Source organism: Heteronotia binoei, chromosome 5 (assembly GCF_032191835.1).
Source record: "Heteronotia binoei isolate CCM8104 ecotype False Entrance Well chromosome 5, APGP_CSIRO_Hbin_v1, whole genome shotgun sequence".
NCBI lineage: Eukaryota > Metazoa > Chordata > Lepidosauria > Squamata > Gekkonidae > Heteronotia > Heteronotia binoei.
The window spans coordinates 6551846-6571289 of NC_083227.1; the positions used below are offsets into that span (position 1 = coordinate 6551846).

Sequence of the window (19444 nt, forward strand, 5' to 3'; positions counted from 1 at the left end):
GTAAGCTCTTGGAGGATTGGCTACATCAGGGGTGTATGGAACTCCTGTGGAACTCAGCGGGAAATCCTTTGCATATTAGGCCACTGCCCCTGATGTAGCCAATCCTCCTGGAGCTTAAAGGGCTCTTCTTCTTACAGGGCCTACTGTAAGCTCTTGGAAGATTGGCTACATCAGGGGTGTATGGAACTCCTGCGGAACTCAGCAGGAAATCCTTTGCATATTAGGCCACTCCCCCTTGATGTAGCCAATCCTCCAGGAGCTTACAGGGCTCTTCTTACAGGGCCTACTGTAAGCTCTTAGAGGATTGGCTACATCAGGGGGGGTGTAGCCTAATATGCAAAGGAGTCCCTGCTACAACAGAAGCCCTGCCTAGGGGAATTTCTTAACACTGGAGAGGAATTCTACAAATGAAACAGATTTTTTAAAGGAAGCAGGATTATCACAACAACAATTTGTTGATAGGAGATACCCTAAAGGCACAATCAGAAAAAAAAAAGTTTCTAGGTTTCTAAATATGGATATGAAGTCATTGTTAACAGAGCAGAAACAACGCTCTAAGGAGGATAGAATAATTTTCAGTTTGCAATATAATACGAGAGCATCAGCTTTAAGACAGCTCATATGGCAACACTGGCACTTATTGTCAAGAATAGCAGGGTGCTCAGAAAGACCCGTAGTAGACTAATAGAGACAGACTGGTTAGGACAGACAGTTTACACGTCATTCAGAGTGAAAACAGAGTCGCCATATGAGCCCCGTGGCGCAGAGCGTTAAAGCTGCAGTACTGCAGTCCTAAGCTCTGCTCACAACCTGAGTTCGATCCCAGGTGGAGGCTGGGTTTTCGGGTAGCCGGTTCGAGGCTGACACAGCCTTCCGAGGTCGGTAAAATGAGTACCCAGCTTGTTGGGGGGAAAGTGTAGATGACCGGGGAAGGCAATGGCAAACCACCCCGTCAAAAGTCTGCCGTGAAAACACTGTGAAAGCGACGTCACCCCAGAGTCGGAAACGAATGGTGCTTGCACAGGGAACCTTTCCTTTCCTCAAATGCATGGCTTATGCAGTATTTCAGAATGCAGTAGAGATTAGGGAGCTTAAATATCATGTAAGAGGTTTCGTGATAGTCATTTTTTTAAAAACAAAACAAAACCACAAAAACCTGCAATGCAAGTAAATCTTTGTAGGCCGACTCTTGCCCATGTGAAATGCTACACACATAAGAACATAAGAGAAGCCATGTTAGATCAGGCCAAAGGCCCATCCAGTTACATAATTACCAATTAAGGACAGAATTTTGGAGCATAAATGGCTAGGGTTGCCAATCCCCAGGTGGGGGCAGAGGATCTTCTGCTTTGAAGGGCCCCCCCCCCCTCCGCTTCAGGGTTATTAGAAAGCAGGGAGAGGGAGGGAAATGTCTGCTGGGCACTCCATTATGCCCTGTGGGAATCAGTCTCTGATTCCCAAAGGGTATAATGGAGATTCAATGTGTGGGTATCTGGAGCTTGTAGGGATCCCAATCCCCCGGTCCGAGCGGGGGACCCCCCGATTTGGGGAGGGCTTTCCCGTTGCCATCCAGTTGGCACCCCAAAATGAGGTTTTTCGAGCTGTATCTGGTAAAACCAGAAGCAGCCGGAAAAACCGGAAGTGCTGCCCCAGAGCAGACATCAGAGTGGGGAAGTACAAAGGACCACTCAAAATGGCTGCACAGATTCAGGGATGCTGATGACTGAGCCGGCTTGCAGCTAGTTTAGGCAAGCAGCTATCCCTTCTTAGGGATCAATTTTGCTCCTCTCCCCCCCTCCCTGATTAGAAGGACATATTGGATTTATATCCCACCCTCCACTCCGAAGAGTCTCAGAGCGGCTCACAATCTCCTTTCCCTTCCTCCCCCACAACAGACACCCTGTGAGGTAGAAGAAGATATTGGATTTATATCCCGCCCTCCACTCCGCAGAGTCTCAGAATGGCTCACAATCTCCTTTCCCTTCCTCCCCCACAACAGACACCCTCTGAGGTAGATGAAGATATTGGGTTTATATCCCGCCCTCCACTCCGAAGAGTCTCAGAGCGGCTCACAATCTCCTTTCCCTTCCTCCCCCACAACAGACACCCTGTGAGGTAGAAGAAGATATTGGATTTATATCCCGCCCTCCACTCCCAAGAGTCTCAGAATGGCTCACAATCTCCTTTCCCTTCCTCCCCCACAACAGACACCCTCTGAGGTAGATGAAGATATTGGGTTTATATCCCGCCCTCCACTCCGAAGAGTCTCAGAGCGGCTCACAATCTCCTTTCCCTTCCTCCCCCACAACAGACACCCTGTGAGGTAGAAGAAGATATTGGATTTATATCCCGCCCTCCACTCCGCAGAGTCTCAGAATGGCTCACAATCTCCTTTCCCTTCCTCCCCCACAACAGACACCCTCTGAGGTAGATGAAGATATTGGGTTTATATCCCGCCCTCCACTCCGAAGAGTCTCAGAGCGGCTCACAATCTCCTTTCCCTTCCTCCCCCACAACAGACACCCTGTGAGGTAGATGAAGATATTGGATTTATATCCTGCCCTCCACTCCGAAGAGTCTCAGAGCGGCTCACAATCTCCTTTCCCTTCCTCCCCCACAACAGACACCCTGTGAGGTAGATGAAGATATTGGATTTATATCCTGCCCTCCACTCCGCAGAGTCTCAGAGCGGCTTACAATCTCCCTTCCCTTCCTCCCCCACAACAGACACCCTGTGAGGTAGATGAAGATATTGGATTTATATCCCGCCCTCCACTCCAAAGAGTCTCAGAGCGGCTCACAATCTCCTTTCCCTTCCTCCCCCACAACAGACACCCTGTGAGGTAGATGAAGATATTGGATTTATATTCCGCCCTCCACTCCGCAGAGTCTCAGAGTGGCTCACAATCTCCTTTCCCTTCCTCCCCCAGAACAGACACCCTCTGAGGTAGATGAAGATATTGGGTTTATATCCCGCCCTCCACTCCGAAGAGTCTCAGAGCGGCTCGCAATCTCCTTTCCCTTCCTCCCCCACAACAGACACCCTGTGAGGTGGGTGGGGCTGAGAGGGCTCTCACAGAAGCTGCCCTTTCAAGGACAGAGGCTCAGAGCGGCCTACAATCTCCTTTCCCTTCCTCCCCCACAACAGACACCCTGTGAGGTGGATGGGGCTGAGAGGGCTCTCACAGAAGCTGCCCTTTCAAGGACAGAGGCTCAGAGCGGCCTACAATCTCCTTTCCCTTCCTCCCCCACAACAGACACCCTGTGAGGTGGGTGGGGCTGAGAGGGCTCTCACAGAAGCTGCCCTTTCAAGGACAGAGGCTCAGAGCGGCTCACAATCTCCTTCCCCTTCCTCCCCCACAACAGACACCCTGTGAGGTGGATGGGGCTGAGAGGGCTCTCACAGCAGCTGCCCTTTCAAGGACAGGCTAAGAGCGGCCTACAATCTCCTTTCCCTTCCTTCCCCACAACAGACACCCTGTGAGGTGGGTGGGGCTGAGAGGCCTCTCCCAGCAGCTGCCCTTTCAAGGACAGAGGCTCAGAGCGGCCTACATTCTCTTTTCCCTTCATCCCCCACAACAAACACCCTATGAGGTGGGTGGGGCCGAGAGGGCTCTCACAGCAGCTGCCCTTTCAAGGACAGAGGCTCAGAGCGGCCTACATTCTCTTTTCCCTTCCTCCCCAACAACAGACACCCTGTGAGGTGGGTGGGGCTGAGAGGGCTCTCACAGCAGCTGCCCTTTCAAGGACAGAGGCTCAGAGCAGCCTACAATCTCCTTTCCCTTCCTCCCCAACAACAGACACCCTGTGAGGTGGGGGGGGCTGAGAGGGCTCTCACAGCACCTGCCTTTCAAGGACAGAGGCTCAGAGCAGCCTACATTCTCTTTTTCCTTCCTCCCCCACAACAGACACCCTGTGAGGTGGGTGGGGCTGAGAGAGCTCTCACAGCAGCTGCCCTTTCAAAGACGGAGGCTCAGAGCGGCCTACATTCTCTTTTCCCTTCCTCCCCAACAACAGACACCCTGTGAGGTGGGGGGGACTGAGAGGGCTCTCACAGCACCTGCCTTTCAAGGACAGAGGCTCAGAGCAGCCTACATTCTCTTTTTCCTTCCTCCCCCACAACAGACACCCTGTGAGGTGGGTGGGGCTGAGAGAGCTCTCACAGCAGCTGCCCTTTCAAAGACGGAGGCTCAGAGCGGCCTACATTCTCTTTTCCCTTCCTCCCCCACAACAGACACCCTGTGAGGTGGTGGGGGGGGGGGGCTGAGAGGGCTCTCACAGCAGCTGCCCTTTCAAGGACCGAGGCTCAGAGCGGCCTACATTCTCTTTTCCCTTCATCCCCAACAACAGACACCCTGTGAGGTGGGGGGGGGCTGAGAGGGCTCTCACAGTACCTGCCTTTCAAGGACAGAGGCTCAGAGCAGCCTACAATCTCCTTTCCCTTCCTCCCCAACAACAGACACCCTGTGAGGTGGGTGGGGCTGAGAGGGCTCTCACAGCAGCTGCCCTTTCAAAGACAGGCTCAGAGCGGCCTACAATCTCCTTTCCCTTCCTCCCGCACAACAGACACCCTATGAGGTGGGTGGGGCCGAGAGGGCTCTCACAGCACCTGCCTTTCAAGGACGGAGGCTCAGAGCAGCCTACATTCTCTTTTCCGTTCCTCCCCCACAACAGACACCCTGTGAGGTGGGTGGGGCCGAGAGGGCTCTCACAGCACCTGCCTTTCAAGGACGGAGGCTCAGAGAAGCCTACATTCTCTTTTCCCTTCCTCCCCCACAACAAACACCCTATGAGGTGGGTGGGGCCGAGAGGGCTCTCACAGCACCTGCCTTTCAAGGACAGAGGCTCAGAGCAGCCTACAATCTCCTTTCCCTTCCTCCCCCACAACAGACACCCTGTAAGGTGGGTGGGGCTGAGAGGGCTCTCACAGCAGCTGCCCTTTTAAGGACAGAGGCTCAGAGCGGCCTACATTCTCTTTTCCCTTCCTCCCCCACAACAGACACGCTGTGAGGAGGGGGGGGGGGGGCTGAGAGGGCTCTCACAGCAGCTGCCCTTTCAAAGAGAGGCTCAGAGCGGCCTACAATCTCCTTTCCCTTTCTCCCGCACAACAGACACCCTGTGAGGTGGGGGGGGCTGAGAGGGCTCTCACAGCAGCTGCCCTTTCAAAGACAGGCTCAGAGCGGCCTACAATCTCCTTTCCCTTCCTCCCGCACAACAGATACCCTGTGAGGTGGGTGGGGCCGAGAGGGCTCTCACAGCAGCTGCCGTTTCAAGGACAGAGGCTCAGAGCAGCCTACATTCTCTTTTCCCTTCCTCCCCCACAACAGACACCCTGTGAGGTGGTGGGGGGGGCTGAGAGGGCTCTCACAGCAGCTGCCCTTTCAAGGACGGAGGCTCAGAGCGGCCTACATTCTCTTTTCCCTTCATCCCCCACAACAAACACCCTATGAGGTGGGTGGGGCCGAGAGGGCTCTCACAGCAGCTGCCCTTTCAAGGACAGAGGCTCAGAGCGGCCTACATTCTCTTTTCCCTTCCTCCCCAACAACAGACACCCTGTGAGGTGGGTGGGGCTGAGAGGGCTCTCACAGCAGCTGCCCTTTCAAGGACAGAGGCTCAGAGCAGCCTACAATCTCCTTTCCCTTCCTCCCCAACAACAGACACCCTGTGAGGTGGGGGGGGCTGAGAGGGCTCTCACAGCACCTGCCTTTCAAGGACAGAGGCTCAGAGCAGCCTACATTCTCTTTTTCCTTCCTCCCCCACAACAGACACCCTGTAAGGTGGGTGGGGCTGAGAGGGCTCTCACAGCAGCTGCCCTTTTAAGGACAGAGGCTCAGAGCGGCCTACATTCTCTTTTCCCTTCCTCCCCCACAACAGACACGCTGTGAGGTGGGGGGGGGGCTGAGAGGGCTCTCACAGCAGCTGCCCTTTCAAAGACAGGCTCAGAGCGGCCTACAATCTCCTTTCCCTTTCTCCCGCACAACAGACACCCTGTGAGGTGGGGGGGGCTGAGAGGGCTCTCACAGCAGCTGCCCTTTCAAAGACAGGCTCAGAGCGGCCTACAATCTCCTTTCCCTTCCTCCCGCACAACAGATACCCTGTGAGGTGGGTGGGGCCGAGAGGGCTCTCACAGCAGCTGCCGTTTCAAGGACAGAGGCTCAGAGCAGCCTACATTCTCTTTTCCCTTCCTCCCCCACAACAGACACCCTGTGAGGTGGTGGGGGGGGGCTGAGAGGGCTCTCACAGCAGCTGCCCTTTCAAGGACGGAGGCTCAGAGCGGCCTACATTCTCTTTTCCCTTCATCCCCCACAACAAACACCCTATGAGGTGGGTGGGGCCGAGAGGGCTCTCACAGCAGCTGCCCTTTCAAGGACAGAGGCTCAGAGCGGCCTACATTCTCTTTTCCCTTCCTCCCCAACAACAGACACCCTGTGAGGTGGGTGGGGCTGAGAGGGCTCTCACAGCAGCTGCCCTTTCAAGGACAGAGGCTCAGAGCAGCCTACAATCTCCTTTCCCTTCCTCCCCAACAACAGACACCCTGTGAGGTGGGGGGGGCTGAGAGGGCTCTCACAGCACCTGCCTTTCAAGGACAGAGGCTCAGAGCAGCCTACATTCTCTTTTTCCTTCCTCCCCCACAACAGACACCCTGTGAGGTGGGTGGGGCTGAGAGAGCTCTCACAGCAGCTGCCCTTTCAAAGACGGAGGCTCAGAGCGGCCTACATTCTCTTTTCCCTTCCTCCCCCACAACAGACACCCTGTGAGGTGGTGGGGGGGGGCTGAGAGGGCTCTCACAGCAGCTGCCCTTTCAAGGACCGAGGCTCAGAGCGGCCTACATTCTCTTTTCCCTTCATCCCCAACAACAGACACCCTGTGAGGTGGGGGGGGGGCTGAGAGGGCTCTCACAGTACCTGCCTTTCAAGGACAGAGGCTCAGAGCAGCCTACAATCTCCTTTCCCTTCCTCCCCAACAACAGACACCCTGTGAGGTGGGTGGGGCTGAGAGGGCTCTCACAGCAGCTGCCCTTTCAAAGACAGGCTCAGAGCGGCCTACAATCTCCTTTCCCTTCCTCCCGCACAACAGACACCCTATGAGGTGGGTGGGGCCGAGAGGGCTCTCACAGCACCTGCCTTTCAAGGACGGAGGCTCAGAGCAGCCTACATTCTCTTTTCCGTTCCTCCCCCACAACAGACACCCTGTAAGGTGGGTGGGGCTGAGAGGGCTCTCACAGCAGCTGCCCTTTTAAGGACAGAGTCTCAGAGCGGCCTACATTCTCTTTTCCCTTCCTCCCCCACAACAGACACGCTGTGAGGTGGGGGGGGGGGCTGAGAGGGCTCTCACAGCAGCTGCCCTTTCAAAGACAGGCTCAGAGCGGCCTACAATGTCCTTTCCCTTCCTCCCGCACAACAGACACCCTGTGAGGTGGGGGGGGCTGAGAGGGCTCTCACAGCAGCTGCCCTTTCAAAGACAGGCTCAGAGCGGCCTACAATCTCCTTTCCCTTCCTCCCGCACAACAGATACCCTGTGAGGTGGGTGGGGCTGAGAGGGCTCTCACAGCAGCTGACCTTTCAAGGACAGAGGCTCAGAGCAGACTACAATCTCCTTTCCCTTCCTCCCGCACAACAGACACCCTGTGAGGTGGGTGGGGCTGAGAGGGCTCTCACAGCAGCTGCCCTTTCAAGGACAGGCTCAGAGCTGCATACAATCTCCTTTCCCTTCCTCCCCTACAACAGACAGACACCCTGTGAGGTGGGTGGGGCTGAGAGGGCTCTCACAGCAGCTGCCCTTTCAAGGACAGAGGCTCAGAGCGGCCCACAATCTCCTTTCCCTTCCTTCCCCACAACAGACACCCTGTGAAGTGGTTGGGGCTGAGAGGGCTCTCACAGCAGCTGCCCTTTCAAGGACCGAGGCTCAGAGCGGCCTACACTCTCCTTTCCCTTCCTCCCCCACAACAGACACCCTGTGAGGTGGGTGGGGCTGAGAGGGCTCTCACAGCAGCTGCCCTTTCAAGGACAGAGTCTCAGAGCGGCCTACACTCTCCTTTCCCTTCCTCCCCCACAACAGACACCCTGTGAGGTGGGTGGGGCTCGAGAGGGCTCTCCCAGCAGCTGCCCTTTCAAGGACAGAGGCTCAGAGCGGCCTACAATCTCCTTTCCCTTCCTCCCCCACAACAGACACCCTGTGAGGTGGGTGGGGCTGAGAGGGCTCTCACAGCAGCTGCCCTTTCAAGGACAGAGGCTCAGAGCGGCCCACAATCTCCTTTCCCTTCCTCCCCCACAACAGACACCCTGTGTGGTGGGTGGGGCTGAGAGGGCTCTCACAGCAGCTGCCCTTTCAAGGACAGAGTCTCAGAGCGGCTCACAATCTCCTTTCCCTTCCTCCCCCACAACAGACACCCTGTGAGGTGGGTGGGGCTGGAGAGGGCTCTCACAGCAGCTGCCCTTTTAAGGACAACTTCTGCCAGAGCTATGGCTGACCCAAGGCCATGCTAGCAGGTGCAAGTGGAGGAGTAGGGAATCAAACCGGGTTCTCCCAGATAAGAGTCCACACACAACCACTAAGAAAACACATGTGGGAATGTCCCAAAGCAGTGTGGTGACAAGCCAATCGATTAAGTACTTGTTTCACATCCGCTACAGCTCAGTATGAGCCTCATACTGAGCTGTAGCCGACATGAAATTGCTGCTGGAGATGCTCTGCGTCCCCCTTTTTTATTTTTATATTTTTTGCGATAAAAAACATTTATTTGTTCCATACATCCCATACAACATAGTAATTTATAACATAATCACATCCACACCAACCACCCATCCAACCAAGGAGGTTAAAGGACCTTACCTTTATAGAATCTCTATTTTCTCACAATTCCCATACTTTTAGCCCAAACATATATTGGTTCCCAGGTCCTTCGACATTCCTGCAAATTTCCATCTCTTAATCTTATCGTCAATGTATCCATCTCAGCGACCTCAAATAATTTTAATATAAACTCATCTCTTCCTGGTATTTTAGAAGCTTTCCAATATTTCGTGTATAAAATTCTAGCAACTGTAATTATATGCAATAATAATTTTCTTTCAGTTTTAGGGATATTTCCCTTGCACACATTCAATAGATACAGTTCTGGTGAATGTTGAACCCGTATTTTTAATATTTTTTGGATCCAGATGTAAATCTGGGTCCAATATTTTTTGGCGTGTTCGCACTGCCACCATATATGATATGGCGACCCCTTGACTTTCCTACATTTCCAACATTTATTTGAGTAGTTTGGATATATTTTAGCCAATCTTTCTGTAGTGAGGGACCAATGGTAAGTCATTTTATATAAATTTTCTTTAAAAACGGATGATTTTGCCAGCTTTAGATTCTGTTTCCAAATCTTTTCCCATTCCGTCCCCCTTTAAAAAAAAATCATGTAAAGAATCTAAATAATTGAATCGATATTGGTCCCAGGTCTGATGGAAGACTGGAAAAGAAACGAGCACTTAATTGATTGCCTTGTCACAACAATATTTTGGGACTTTAATGTACATGTTTTGGACATTTGGACTGGTTTCTATATATTTCTTAGTAAATTGGTCACTAGCTTGCATTTTTTTGTTATGTTACCCGGCTGGGGATTGTCAGTCCTACGTGAAACTCAAGGCAGGCTACTGCTCATAAGAACATAAGAGAAGCCCAGTTGGATCAGGCCAATGGCCCCTCCAGTCCAACACTCTGAGTCACATAAGAATATAAGAGAAGCCCTGTTGGATCAGGCCAGTTGCCCATCCAGTCCAACACTCTGAGTCACATAAGAACATAAGAGAAGCCATGTTGGATCAGGCCAATGGCCCACCCAGTCCAACACTCTGTGTCACATAAGAACATAAGAGAAGCCCTGTTGGATCAGGCCAATGGCCCATCCAGTCCAACACTCTGTGTCACATAAGAACATAAGAGAAGCCATATTGGATCAGGCCAATGGCCCATCCAGTCCAACACTCTGTGTCACATAAGAACATAAGAGAAGCCATATTGGATCAGGCCAATGGCCCATCCAGTCCAACACTCTATGTCACATGAGAACATAAGAGAAGCCATGTTGGATCAGGCCAATGGCCCATCCAGTCCAACACTCTATGTCACATGAGAACATAAGAGAAGCCATGTTGGATCAGGCCAATGGCCCATCCAGTCCAACACTCTGAGTCACATAAGAACATAAGAGAAGCCTTGTTGGATCAGGCCAATGGCCCATCCAGTCCAACACTCTACGTCACATGAGAACATAAGAGAAGCCATGTTGGATCAGGCCAATGGCCCATCCAGTCCAACACTCTATGTCACATGAGAACATAAGAGAAGCCATGTTGGATCAGGCCAATGGCCCATCCAGTCCAACACTCTATGTCACATGAGAACATAAGAGAAGCCTTGTTGGATCAGGCCAATGGCCCATCCAGTCCAACACTCCGTGTCACACAGTGGCCAAAACCCAGGTGCAATCAGAAGGTGCATCAGTGGGGCCAAGACACTAGAAGCCCTTCCACTGTGCCCACCCCCGCAAGCACAAGAATACAGAGCATCACTGCCCCAGGCAGAGAGTTCCATCTATGCCCTTTGGCTAATAGCCACTGATGAACCTCTGCTCCTCTGTTCCGAGTGCCCTGGGCTGCCAAACTGAGTGGCCCCCAGCCAGCCCACCCCCTCCTCCCAACAAATACTGCTGTACCCCCCCCCCAGCATAAAATCCTGGCTACAGCCCAGATCTCGCACTCTCCCCCCCCCGCCCTGTGCAGAATAGAGGGGGAGGTAAGCGCAAAGGAGAAGCTTTGACCATTGCCTGCCTCTGCCCCCTCTTTCCTTTCCCTTCCACCCCCCATGCCCTACACTTCCTCCCCCCCGCTTCCTTTTAACTCACCGGAGAGGAAGGGGCTGGTGCCGCTTTGCATCCCGAGAGCAACAAAGGCCGCCTCCCCACGTGCACACGCCGGCCAGGAAGGAAATGGCCATTTCCCCCTCCCTTTCCTGGCCGCCCTTCTAGGATTTCGACCTCCCTGGCTTGCATTTCTGCAGGATTGAGAAAGCCCCCCCCCCCCAATACCTCCGGGAGGCGATGCACGGAGCCTCCCCCCCCCCCTCCCATTTCTGCAAAAAGGGCTTTGCATTGACTTTGGGAGAAGAGGCTGAAAGCCAAAGATTCCTGCAAGAGGGGGGGCGGGGGGCGCAATAGGGTTGCCAATCCCCAGGTGAGGGCAGGGGATCCTCCGGTTTGGAGACCCTCCCCCCGCTTCGGGGTCATCAGAAAGCTGGGGGAGGGGAGGGAAATGTCTGCTGGGAACTCTCTTATTCCCTATAGAGATTTATTCCCATAGAAAATAATGGAGAATTGACCCGCGGGTATCTGGGGCTCGGGGGGGGGGGCTGTGTTTTGAGGTAGAGGCACCGAATTTTCAGTACGGCATCTAGTGCCTCTCCCCAAAATATCCCCCAAGTTTCAAAACGATTGGACCAGGGGGTCCAATTCTATGAGCCCCAAAAGAAGGTGCCCCTATCCATCATTATTTCCTATGGAAGGAAGGCATTGAAAAGGTGTGCCCGTCCCTTTAAATGTGATGGCCAGAACTCCCTTGGAGTTCAATTATGCTTGTCATAGCCTTGATCTTGGCTCCACCCCAATGTCTCCTGGCTCCACCCCCAAAGTCCCTAGATATTTCTTAAATTGGTTGCCAAATCCAAATCCCAATCTGGGAGAACCGGGTTTGATTCCCCACTCCTCCACTTGCACCTGCTGGCATGGCCTTGGGTCAGCCATAGCTCTGGCAGAGGTTGTCCTTGAAAGGGCAGCTGCTGTGAGAGCCCTCTCCGCCCCACCCGCCTCACAGGGTGTCTGTTGTGGGGGAGGAAGGGAAAGGAGATTGTAGGCCGCTCTGAGCTTCCGTCCTTGAAAGGGCAGCTGCTGTGAGAGCCCTCTCAGCCCCACCCACCTCACAGGGTGTCTGCTGTGGGGGAGGAAGGGAAAGGAGATTGTAGGCCGCTCTGAGCCTCTGTCCTTGAAAGAGCAGCTGCTGTGAGAGCCCTCTCCAGCCCCACCCACCTCACAGGGTGACTGTTGTGGGGGAGGAAGGTAAAGGAAATTGTGAGCCGCTCTGAGACTCTTCGGAGTGGAGGGCGGGATATAAATCCAATATCTTCTTCTTCTTCAAGAAATCTCTGGGGACTTTGGAGGCGGAGCCAGGAGACTTTGGGGGTGGAGTCAGGAGACATTGGGGGTGGAGCCAGGAGATAGGGTGTGTCAAGCATCATTGCACTCCAAAGGGAGTTCTGGCCATCGCATTGAAAGGGTCTGCACACCTTTTCAATGCCTTCCTTCAACTGGAAATAATGGAGGATAGGGGCACTTTCCTTTAGGGCTCACAGAAGTGGACCCCCTGGTCCAATCCTTTTGAAACTTGGGTGGGGGGGGTAATTTTAGGGGCACTGGATGCAATGCTGCAAATTTGGTGCCTTTACCTAACAAAAAAAACAGCCCCCCCCCCCGGGCCCCACATACCAGTGGATCAATTCTCCATTATACCCTATGACAATTGGTCTCCATAGGGAATAATGGAGTGCCCAGAAGATATTTCCCTCCCCCCCCCCGCTTTCTGATGACCCTGAAGCTGGGGGGAGGGCGTCCAAATCAGGGGGTCCCCTGCTCACACCTGGGGATTGGTGACCAGGAGAGAGAAGGAATTGGGGAAGGGGATGATCCTCCCAGCCTTCAATAACTGCTGGCAGCAGATGTTTCCTCCCCCCCCCTCCCTAGAAACCCCCTTAGAAGCCTCTAATTTAGCCCCCCTCTCTCCTGTTCCCCGGGCACAGATTCAAATTCACTGGCCAGAATAGGAACCAAGAAGGCTTAGCAACCTTCTAAACTAAATGCGATTATTGGAACTGTGCATGGAAAGACAATTTCCTACAAACTGAACATTTCCCAGGGTTGCAGGAAAATGATTATTAAATTTGAATAATATTAGGGGGGGGGAGAAAGAGTTTAACATACACCCCAATGTCAAAAAAGGAGCCCCTTTAGCGACAAGCAATGGTTTCCCTCACTGGCTGTCGCTAGGCAACCATAGCATTCTGCACAGGGTAGGGTCCTTTTCAGGTCTGCTTTGGCCTTTGAGGGAGGACTCCTGTGGGCCAGATGTAGCCTTGCCAGTTTTAAATTGACAACTTCCTGGAGATTTGGGGGTTGAGCCTTGGAAAGGGTGGGGCTTGGGGAGATGAGGAATCTCTACTGCAGGGGTCCCCAACATCCGGTCTGTGGACTGGTACTGGTACTTTGGGGGTGGAGCCAGGAGACTTTGGGGACGGAGCCAGGAGCAAGGTTATGACAGGCATTAGCAAACTCCAAAGGCACTTCTGGCCATCACATTTCAAGGGACCTCACACCTTTTAAATCTTTGTTCTGTTCCTCAGACCAACCCGGCTGCTCGCCTGGATCTATTTAACCTCACACCTCCGCTAGAAATAATGGATAGGGGCACCTTCTTTGGGGGCTCATAGAATTGGACCCCCTGGTCCAATCCTTTTGAAATTTGGAGGGTATTTTGGGGAGAGGCACCGGATGCTGTGCTAAAAATTGGGGGCCTCTACCTTAAATAACGCCCTCCCCAAAGCTGGTACCAGTCCACGGCGACGTTGGATTTATAGCCTGCCCTCTGCTCTGAATCTCAGCGTCTCAGAGTGGCTCACACAATCTCCTTTGCCTTCTTCCCCCACAACAGACACCCTGTGAGGTGGGTGGAGCTGAGAGAGCTCTCCCCAGAAGCTGCCCTTTCCAGGACAACTCCTGCCAGAGTTATGGCTGACCCAAGGCCATTCCAGCAGCAGCAGGCGGAGGAGTGCGGAATCAAACCCCGTTCTCCATGATAAGAGTCTGCACACTTCACCGCCACAGCAAACTAATAGAAATAAAGTGCACAATTGTATCCTCAGAAACCATCCCCCCACCCCCACCGGCCCACTGAAAAAATCGTCTTCCACAAAACCAGTCCCTGGCGCCAAAAAGGTTGGGGACCACAGCTCTACAGGATTTTATTTATTTATTTACCTCAATTATAGTCCGCCTTTCTCTTTCAGACTCGAGGCAGATTCCACAGTGGGAATCAGTGCAATCAACAAGATAGGACATTATTAGGGTTTGTAGAATCTTTCGGGCTCAAGTGCCGTGTTCTACTGGAGAAAGTTTTCCTTCCAGACGTTTCGTTCTCAGCTGCGGAGAACATCCTCAGTGGCGTTGCAGCCGGAGCAGGCGCTCTGACCTTCTTGGCTGCTGTGCATTGAGTGGGGCCAGGGCTGCTGGAGAGCTGCTATTTCTAGGCTGGAGGGGGTGTGGTGAAAGGGCAATTGGTTTGTGGATGTGCCCATTGTTTGGTGGGGCTTCCTGGAAGGAAACTGGCTGTTGAATGTGACCATTGTTCTGTGTTAATTGCTGGGAAGGGTTGGAAGGGGTGTGAAGATAAGGAAGATAAACAACAAAACAGGACAAGAGCTGCAGAACCAATCCAGTACCTAAAAACAGGACTGAAGCCAAGCATGTCTTAACATGATACATGAAATAATACAAAAATTACACAGTGGGATCTTAGTTCCAGCAAAGTAGCATAGACCACAGGCCCTAATCATTTATGTAAGAAACTCTGTGAATCCTTTAGTACAGTGCAACTATATTGCATGCACAGAAAAGCTCTCTTGAATCACTGCTTTGGATACTTTGCTGAAAGGTTGGAGAGCAGGAACCTTCCGGACTTCCTCAGGTGGCAGGCCGTTCCTTAGGGTGGGGGCCACAACAGAGAAGGCACAGATATGAGCGGTTGTTGATTTTGCCCATTTGTGGTTGGCATCTGCAGAAGATGGCACTCAGATGAGCAAAGCTGTCACGGCTGCACGGAGTGGGAGAGGCGGTCTCGCAAAAAAGCCATAAAGGGTTTTGCACGTAATAGCTCAGGGGTGGCCAAACTAGCTTAACGTAAGAGAATTAGCATCAGATGTTTGAGAGCTGCAAGACATGAACATTAGACGTTTGAGAGCCGGGAGAAAGGGAAGGAGAGGTGGAAAGAAAGCAACTTTAAACGCATTCTCCAAGCTTCTAGCTGGCTTGGTTTGGAGAAGTGATTTAAAGAGAGAAATGCTTTCTCCAAGCTGGCCAGTGGGGTGGCGGGGGCTTCAAGAGACACACAATATCTGGCTCCCGAACCGCAGTTTGGCCAGCCCTGTAATAGCCAATAGCTAATACTGTAAACCAGGGGTGGCCAACGCTAGCGCTCCAGATGTTTTTTTGCCTACAACTCCCATCAGCCCCAGCCAGCATGGCCAATGGCTGGGGCTGATGGGAGTTGTAGGCAAAAAACATCTGGAGAGCTACTGCTGGCCACCCCTGCTATAAACCACGGGTGGCCAAACTTCATTTCGGGAGCTACATGTGGCTCTTTCACACATATGATGTGGCTCTCAAACCCTCCCCCCGCTGCTTGAGAAATTAATTTAAAATTGCTTTCTTTCCACCTTTCCTTCCTTCCCGAGGCTCTCAAACATCTGACATTCATGTCTTGCAGCTCTCAAGCACCTGACATTTATCCTATGTGTCTCTTACATTAAACAAGTTCGGCTACCCCTGCTTTAAACGGAGTCCGGTATCAGATGGGCAGCCAATGGAGTGACTGTAGAACGGGAGTAATATGCGTGCTCCATCTTTAATCATCGAATCAGAGCTGGAAGAGACCTCCAGGGTCATCTAGTCCAGCCCTCTACACTATTCTGGATATTCTGGAGAGCCAGTTTGGCGTAGTGGTTAAGTGTGTGGACTCTTATCTGGGAGAACCGGGTTTGATTCCCCAATCCTCCACTTGCACCTGCTGGAATGGCCTTGGGTCAGCCATAGCTCTGCCAGAGGTTGTCCTTGAAAGGGCAGCTGCTGTGAGAGCCCTCTCCAGCCCCACGCACCTCACAGAGTGTCTGTTGTGGGGGAGGAAGGGAAAGGAGATTGTGAGCCGTTCTGAGACTCTTCAGAGTGGAGGGCGGGATATAAATCCAATATCTTCTTCTTCTTGTTGCCGCTGCCATCAAGTCATAGCAACGTAAGATGAGCCCTGCAGGATCAAACGAATGGTTCATCTCGCCCAGCATCCTGCCTCACACAGTGGCCAACCGGTTTCTCGAGAGGGCCAACAGGCCAGAGAGGCTGAGGCCTTTTCCCTGATACTGCCTCCTGGTGCTGCGGTTCAGCGACTGCCTCCAAATGCAGAGGTGCCCTGTAGCCACTAACAGGCCTCTCCTCCACGAATCTATCTAATCCCCTTTTAAAACTGTGTATTCCTGAGGCTATCGCTACAATCCTCTGGCAATGAATTCCACATTTTAATCACTTTTGCCAGTCTACCACAGCCTAGCCCGACAGTGATTTCGATTTATAATCCGACAGACTAAACCTTCCAAAGAAGCCATTTTCTCCAGGGGACCTGATCTCTGTTTAGAGTTCAGTTGTAACTGTAATTTCCAGGTCCCAACTTGAAGTTGGCCACCTTAGGCCTAGCAGCTACCTGTTTCCTACCACCTGACCTAAACAGCAGTCCAGTAACACCTTTAAGAGCAGCCCCGTGGTGCAGAGTGGTAAAGCTGCAGTCCGAGCTCTCCGCTCACGACCCGAGTTCGATCCCTGGCGGAAGCTGGGCTCAGGTAGCCAGCTGAAGGTTGACTCAGCCTTCCATCCTGGGAGGAAAGCATAGATGACTGGGAAAGGCAATGGCAAACCACCCCGTAAAAAATCTGCCGTGGAAACGTCGTGATGCGACGTCACCCGAGTCGGAAACGACTGCACAGCGGACTGCCTTTATCTTTTAGCACCTTTAAGGCCAACAAAGTTAAAACTATGGCTTTTTTTTTTACTTTGTTCCACTGCTTCAGACCATCATGGCTGCCCGTTCGAATCTACCACCTGACCTGTATGACTCACCCAGGACTGGCTGCTGGATCCTGTTCAAGAGAAGCTACCCTAGGAAAGTCAGTCCGGTGTACTGATAGAGCTTTGCTGTGGAAACTCACTGGGTGGTTTGGGGCCAGTCCCAGACTTTCAGAATAACCTGCTTCACAGGGTCGTTGTGAAGGTAAAAAGGAACAGAGAAGAAGGATGCAAATTCCTTTGGTCCCCACTGTGAAGAAAGCCAGGGTATAGGGTTGCCAATCCCCAGGTGGGGGCAGGGGATCCCCCGGTTTGGAGGCCCTCCCCCCCCCCCGCTTCAGGTTCGTCAGAAAGCGGGGGGAGGGGAGGGAAATGTCTGCTGGGAACTCTGTTATTCCCTATGGAGATTTATTCCCATAGAAAATCATGAAGAATCGATCTGTGGGTATCTGGGGCTCTGGGGGGGGGCTGTTTTTGGGGGTAGAGCCACCAAATTTTCAGTATAGCATCTAGTGCCTCTCCCCAAAATACCCACCAAGTTTCAAAAAGATTGAACCAGGAGGTCCAATTCTATGAGCCCCAAAAGGAGGTGCCCCTGCCTTTCATGATTTCCTATGGAAGGAAGGAATTGAAAAGGTGCGCGGTCCCTTTAAATGTGATGGCCATTGAACTCCCTTTGGAGTTCAATGATGCTTGTCACAGCCCTGATCTTGTCTCCACCCCTAATGTCTCCTGGCTCCACCCCCAAAGTCTCCTGGCTCCACCCCCAAGGCCCCCAGATATTTCTTGAATTGGACTTGGCAACCCTACCAGGGTTTTAATAAAGTCAATAAATCATAACCAGGCCTCAGATTCACCAGGAGCTCACAGGAGCACAGCTCGTGAACCTTTCTCACGGTTTCCCCTCTTCCTCCCCACCTACCTTGTCCATTGAATAGTAGGTGCAGCTGCATAACAATCCCTGGATTAGGAGAGCAGGCAGCCAACCAGCTTTTCCCACTCCCCCAGCAGCCCTCTTTAACCCCTTGAGAAGCCCACGCCACCCTTTCTCCACTTCTTATGTGATTTTGGGAGGTGGGTGGCTTGCTGGCCTTTTGACTGAGAGGAGGGGTTGGCCCAGGAAAGCCCCAGGTTAGCGAGGCCTGCTTGGGCAGGCTGGATCTCTAGCCAGCCCAGGCAGGCCTCGCTTGCCTGGGGCTCTCCTTTCTTGCATCAGGTTGCTTTTGGCTGGTGGGAGGGGCATATGCTAATGAGTTATGCTAATGTGCTCCGCCACCTATTTTTCTACAAAATGACCCCGATCATAACTATTGCTGAAGATGGGAGCAGATAAAAGTAGGTTGGTGAATGGCTGAGAAGGAGAGACTGAGGCAAGAAAAGGGGAGAGGATATGGGGGCAGGGGGGAAAGAAAGGTTCCCCTCTAAGTGCTTGAGGACACCCTACCAATTAGGTTGGCCTGGCCCATTGGCTGGAATCAGAGAACTGGGCTGAAATTTTCCTAGGTAGAGGATGCTGGATGGGGAGAGAGAAAAAGCCAAAGACAAGGGGGCAGAAAAATATAGGTTGGCTGTGGGGTGGGAAGGGGAGAAGGAGGCATGGAAAGAGGAGGCACAATGGGGTCTTTCAGAAAAAGGAAATATGAAAGTGTGAGGGAGGGAGAAATGAGATGCATCTCATAAGCTCTTGTTGGTTCCCACTTTGAAATAAATAAATACAGAATACATTCCTGAGATTTCTGCACCTATCAAACACATCTTTTCAAAAAAGGCCATTCCCCCCCTCAAAACGCCCCCCCCTCATATTTTATCCTTACAACTATCTTGAAAGGTCTGTTAACTTGAAAACTTTACAGGCTAAAGGGCATCCAAAGACCTTCTAAGCCTACTGCGGATTTGAACTCAGATCCATCAAGTTGTAACCCAATACTCTGGCTCTTGAACGTAACTGACCCACATCATGAAAGGGGGCAAACCGGGTCGGATTAATTCATGGGGGATCAGTCATGGCCCCAGGCAGGGCCAGCACGCGGGAGTCGGAGAATTAGGTGATTGTCTATGGCGCTAGCTCCCAGCAGGGGTGGAGGCGGGCGCCCCCTCCCTGCTCACACCATCCCTGAGCCTCTGCCACTCTTGGCGTTTCCCTTCCCCGGCAACCTCCGAGGGCGTGGGGGAAGGGAAGGGCCAAATCTTTTGCCTCTGAGGGGTCGGAGAAGCTCTCCTGATCCCTCGGAGTCAAAAGAGCAGCATCTCCTTTCCCCGGCATCCTCTGAGGGCGTGGGGGAAGGGAAGCACTGGAGAGCCGCTGCCAGTCTGAGAAGACAATACTGACTTTGATGGACCAAGGGTCTGATTCAGTATAAGGCAGCTTCATATGTTCAGGCACTGAGCGCCCAGCGAGATAACGTCACCGTGACGTTATCACACCTCGCATGTGCAAAAGTTTTGGGGTTCTGCCTTAGGCGCCAGAACCCCACGCGCTGGGCCTGGCCCCAGCTGTGAGTCTCAAGCATCTAAAAGATT

General features: G+C 52.6%; 1 protein-coding gene across 1 annotated transcript in view; it reads right to left on the reverse strand.

Moving 5' to 3' along the window:
* LOC132572129 (zinc finger protein OZF-like) overlaps positions 1-19444 on the reverse strand; it is a 1123325-nt gene that overhangs the window by 4062 nt on the left and 1099819 nt on the right. The window lies entirely within an intron of this gene.